Source organism: Pollicipes pollicipes, unplaced genomic scaffold, assembly GCF_011947565.3.
Source record: "Pollicipes pollicipes isolate AB1234 unplaced genomic scaffold, Ppol_2.1 Scaffold_4295;HRSCAF=5057_pilon_pilon_pilon, whole genome shotgun sequence".
Taxonomy (NCBI): Eukaryota; Metazoa; Arthropoda; class Thecostraca; order Pollicipedomorpha; family Pollicipedidae; genus Pollicipes; species Pollicipes pollicipes.
The window spans coordinates 22,799,311-22,805,310 of NW_023596461.1; positions in this window are offsets into that span (position 1 = coordinate 22,799,311).

Genomic DNA, 6,000 nt, shown 5'->3' on the forward strand with positions numbered 1-6,000 from the left:
GATAGCTGTTGGTAATGGGGAACGCGGCCCTGGTGACAAAACTCAGCCGTGCAACTTTAGACCCATCAGTATTGTGAGCATCATTGGTAAATTAAGCGAAAAATCGTCAGCGTATAGGTGTTGGCTTATACACGGGGAGTGATCAACATCTGTATAGGGTTTTAAACAAAAATAACTATCATGAAGACCTTTCGACGCAGTTAACAGTCCTGCCCAGCTTGAGATCTAAGCCCTTCTAGTTTCTGAGCTACATGCTCACGACGACGTGCACACTTTTTCGAAGGGCCTATTTCAAGGTTACCCAGACATCCATGACATCATAATGTCATTTGAATCCTGCCATTCCATTAGCCATGCAGCAGCAGTAAAAGCCAACAACTATACTTGTCGAGTTGTTCAGTTCTGGACGTTCGTGACCACGATTCCCATGTGTAACAGCCGTCAATTGGCTCTCAGTTAATGTTGTGCAAGATGTGATGACGTAATCAAACAGTTGACAATTGAGGATAATAGTTACTACACAGAAAATTTGCGCTGTCTAGAGCAGTCTCTTCCACTTAACAGTATACCAATAGTTATAAGTGAGGCTATTTCATCATATCTGATGCCTCTCACACAATTTTCATACGTGGAGCATTCCCTTTAATTACCGACCATGCCATGTCGCCCACTCAACGGAGGGTGCCTCGGATGACGTTGTCAGCGCCATCTCAAACAGCAGGGGCAGGATTAACGTGACATGCGTGACGTCATGCGACCTTTCCAAGCGTTTGAATCACTCGGCCGCGGCGCTCCTTTCGTGAAGCTCGAATGACACACCGCATCAATGCCTCGTTTCAAAGACTACGCTAGATGTGGTACGCTCACTTTGACGCTAGAGACTGTGTTAGGGGCAGGCAGGACGTTTTCCTTCACAGAGTGAGGTAGGAAGCAGTTTGTGAAGGGGAAAAATCACCTGAAACCTATCAACTTCGGAGTGGTACAGGGCAGCACACTCGGACCGATCTGATTGACATGTCGAAAACATTGCATACCACCTCTCTGGCCTTTGTATGATCGTGTCCCATGCAGACGGCTCCTTCTTACTCCAAACCGCGCCGCCGACCGCACTGGTCTGAACCAATCTGTTCTCACGTGGAGTAAATTGGCCATCCTGTTCACGTGCTCAAGCATAGCGGTGCATAGCACGCTGCTCAAGCAGCATATACCAGTTCGAGCTTTTCCGTATATGGGTACGGGCTGTTGAAAGCTGACAACCTCGTCTAGCTTCAACGTCTACCACGAATTCCCTCGTACTTTTGCAAAGTGCTCCGACTATCGCATATCTTAAGGCTGCCGTGACCAAATAAACCGGCGCCAAAAGGCACCGTGGAGACTGCAATGCCGCGCTGCTATTTGCTTTTCACCAGTTTATCATGTAGTGTTCATGCGGGGGATGACGTCATTTGGAAATATTGTGTGCTGCCGAAGCAAGAAAGCCATACAACTTTGCACCATGGTCTCGTGCGTTTCTAATGCAATGCCTGCTCATCAAACGAAATTTTGCACGATCTGAAAATATGAGGCAAATGATACGAAGGTTTTGGATAATTTCCTGTATTCACATACTCAGTCATACCAAGCTTTTAAGCTATTCGATTCCCAGTTTTATTTTCGTCATAACTAGTACCACTGTTCAAATGTGTGTTTATGTAGCACAAACCCTGGCTAGTGCCAGAGTTTGTGTACTATCCGCCCTGTTATCTTCTTTTTATTTAATCCTGCACCTCACGGCACCCCAATTTTCCGGAGCAGACTGCATGCGCCAGCCACGAGTGGGTTCGAACCACTCGTGGCTGGCGACCCACCCCCTTCGACCCACCCCCTGGTGAAGGTCCCCGTCCAGGCGCCAGGCACATAACCCCACGAGAGGTCCCTATGCGGTCTTGGTACCGGCGGTTGGGTCCCATGGTGCACCGCCAGGAATAGTCCCGCCCCACTTCCCCCGCCGTTCTTTTGTTTCATAACCCTGAAATGGCATCACTGGCCGAAGGTGCTTTAATACAAATAACCAAATGCACAACTCATGTCCGGACATCCACCCTTATATACTCTTTTGTGCTTAACACGCGCTGAGGTAGTCAATTTGACAGTCTAAGTTTTTTACAAAATTATTTTTGAGCAAAGCAGCGTAGCCTCACCAGATTTTGCAGAGCTGAAGGCGTTTGAACAGTGGATCTTTTGGGATGCAAAATCATATGTACCATGCAAAGCTGATGACCTATCGCAGGTCATATTCAGGCCTCACCTGACGGCAAAGCAATTTCTAGGGAAGCGTTCAATCTAATGCGGCAACGGAGTGTTAGACAAAGTCATACGTGTATGGAACAGGTCTTAAGGTAATTAAACAATTGAATCTAGTATTACAGCAAATTCCATTAACCTATCGTGAGGTATAAAGGTCGGGCCAAAGCCGAAACCAACCTGCTCTTTACTGAGAGCTTGCTATTTGGGGTATGCTCTGATACTAATTTCGAATCTCCTTACAGCAGCTAACTTACCAGTCATTTTCCATTAAATTCGTATAGGTCGGAGTAGGTCACTGACCTAAATTCACCCAGAACAAACCATTGTGTCTAGGAATGTGCCGCGTTGCGAATTCGTCAACGCTCATTCAAATAAAACACAAACAATATCGTAGGTTTTTGGTCACCATGACCTTTTAAGGAACAAAAAAGGCCGCAGACCAAAAATGAACACCAGTGACATATTGCTTAGCACAAGTATCAGAGCTCAAGCCGGTTGCATAACGAAGTAAGGAAACACATTTGACACTTATCTGAATTTGACCTTGATTGGGCTTATTTGACCTAAAGGCCATGACCTATGCACTTCAAATTTTGACACAAGTGGTCTCATATACAGACCGACCCACGCTGTAAATTTAATGTTCCTACCCTCCTACTGTTTGTGATGTCAGGTGGGGTCAAATGACCACCCAAAGGTTTTCTCCGGAATGATTTCTGAACGGCGCGGTGTAGCCGCACCAAATTCTGCATAGAAATAGACAATTGAGGAACGGGTCATTTGGCACAGAAAGACAACGGAGTGTTAGATAAAGCCATATATCTCCAAAATACTTTCTGAGACAACACAACAACTGGATGAACAAACTCGATTAACCTAGATATTTTGTATAAAGATCATACCGAGGTCAAAACCAACCTGCGTTATTGCTATAGGGATTGCTGTATGAGGTAGCATCTGGTGGTCATTTCGATTTGACTGGTAACAGTAACCGCATTATGCATCTTCAATGAACTTTGTTAAAATCAGAATAGGCCACTGACCCAAAATGACCGAGGTCAACATTTTGTTCTTAGAACATAATTCCCAGCGTAATCTGTCGCCTATTCAAATGCAAAACTCAAAGCAACCTTGTATTATTTTGACCACCATGACCATCAAAAGGCCAAACAAGGTCACCGACCTTAAATGAGCACGTTACCTTCTGCTTATAACAGGTATTTAGGTTTTTGGGACACCTTAAAAACCAACCCGGAGTTTGATCTTGTTTGATTTTATTTGACCCGAAGATCATGACCTAAGAACCTCACAATTTGATCTAAGTGACTTCACGTACAGCCCAACACACCTCGTAAATTTGGCGTCTCTAGGTTCCCTAGTTCCTGAGATCTTACGAGGCCAAATTGACACCCTACCCGACCGTCAGGTATCCAGTCGGCCACCCGGGCGCGTGTTCAGTGATCATTGCTGATCGAAAGAGCCCTAATCCAAATAACCAATCATGTTTGAGCCTTGCACTCACCACATTTATTTCACCGAGGTTCATGTGAAGTTTGCTGGTGCCAAAAATTATGCTAACGTATGCCAGACACGTTTAACTCGATGACCACATTTCTTCTTGACCTTGAGCACCACATGGCCAATGAGGTGGCAGTATTCGCGTGGCGTTTATATGGCGTCATGCATGCCTGCGTGACATTGAAATAGTCTGCTCGGAACAGTCGGGACAAGTTTGCGGGCGTCAAGCTCAGAAGCCAGAGGGTTTAAAGTCTTAAAAAGGTAGGGCCGTGAAATGCAATGGATGATCTTTCAAATGGCTTTCTCAGTTCAAAGCCCCATTCAAATGAGAAACACGCTCTTTAAGTGGCAAGCATTATTGAAAGAAGCTCGAGACAAATGAGGAAAAATAGATTGCGCATCGACTCATCCAAACAATCCCTCCTCCAACAGGAAATGGTCAGGTACAGGTGTTCATGTTTATGTGGATGGATGTCGGTGGTGGTGACTTGGGTTTTGGAGCGCACCGACTACATTGGTCATATGGCGCCCATGGATGGATGTCGATGATGTTGCTGGATGTCGATGTGACTGATGACTTGACCTTGGCCATGTCTGTCGCTACCAAGATCCATCCCGGCCCAGGCATCCTGAGATGCCTCACAGTAATTGGAGATAGCAAGACACGACCCCGCGCCGTAAATGTGACCTGCACCTGGTATATGTTGGGCTCGAAGTGGTGTTCCAGGTCCCGGCACAAAATGCTGGACGCTGGTTGGTGCATCTCCCAAATCTGTACCTGGTGGTACATTTGCCTATTGTCGACGGCGACCACGATAAACCCCTCTTTGAAACACAGGTGAAAGGGCGGGGGGGGGGGAGGGGGCACCGTCGGTAGCAGATCGCGTGGTAGCAGATCTGGACCGGCATTGAGATCGCCGTGTAAAAATGTCCCCCGGTACGCAGCTGTTTCACCAATACGGCACAATTTTCTGGTTTCCTGGAACCGGCGACCGCGTCGTGTGGCAAAATACCGACGCTCCCCTCTCGGATCTAGGCGCTCCTCATAGACGGTTTTCTCGCATCAGTTACGTAGCTTTTGGTGATGCTTCTAAAGTGTACCGCTTGTTTTCACTGATTTTCTAGGTTTCTCGTAGTGAATATCAGCCGATGATAGAACATAGACCTGGTTCCCGTTGTCGGTTGATTTAAATCCCTCTCCACGCTCAAAATAAGAGCTGGTGGGCATCGGGGTCACAGGGCACTGAACAAGACCTCAGCCAGTCCACTCACAAATCGACTTTACTGCTGTCATCACAGCTGCATCACCATCCAAAATGTTTATTTCCGCCGTCAATCGCGCCACCCCAGCAACTTAAATCATCCTCACACTACACACAACTCGGTCGACTGGGGAGATATGTCAATCAGCATTCTCTATCTCCACACTAATTCTAACCAGGCGAAGCACTGCGGAAGAGCGAGAGCGACGCATTGGACGCCGGCCTGAGGTAACATCACGTGGCCACGAGCCTGCTCACCTCCCCTAGGCCAGGGTCAACTGTCGTCCCAGACTAGGCAACACCACCACCGCTGCGGGGCCAGGGCCGGCTTAGTGCAGCCGCACAGCCCCTCCCGTCGGCCCAGGTCAGCAGCCACCTCACCCCGGGCGAGGCGACACCACCAACGACGCGTTGCTGGGGCCCGGCTTAGCGTCGCCACAGCCCTGCCGGCCATGGAGCTGACACCGCTTAGTCAGCTGTTGGTCGCAACAGGTGCCAACAATTTGTCTGTCTTACACAATGAGCTAGACACCAGAGGCTCGAACAATGCATCGAAGCCCTGTCTATGGAAACACGGCAAACACACGGGCGTGCCATGGCGCAAACGCTGACGTGATCTCGGTCCACGTGTAAGCAAACGCGCAGGTCGACGATTAGTGGTGAGTAGGACGCGACCGCCCAGAGCCTGTTTGCTCGTGATAAGGCCAGTGCCCACACGCCCGGGACATCCCGGTTTCGATGAATGCCAAGTGGCGAGTGGGGTGGCGAATTCATAACGCTGGCTGCTGGCTTGACCTTTTGACAACGAGGAAGGCCAGTGGAACGGAAGCCATATTTTGGCTCTCAGGAAACAACAAAGTATATCGTAACTTGGCCGCTCCGCCGTCATGAGGCCAACCCGAACACAGGCAACACATATTTGCCGCTGCTTGAT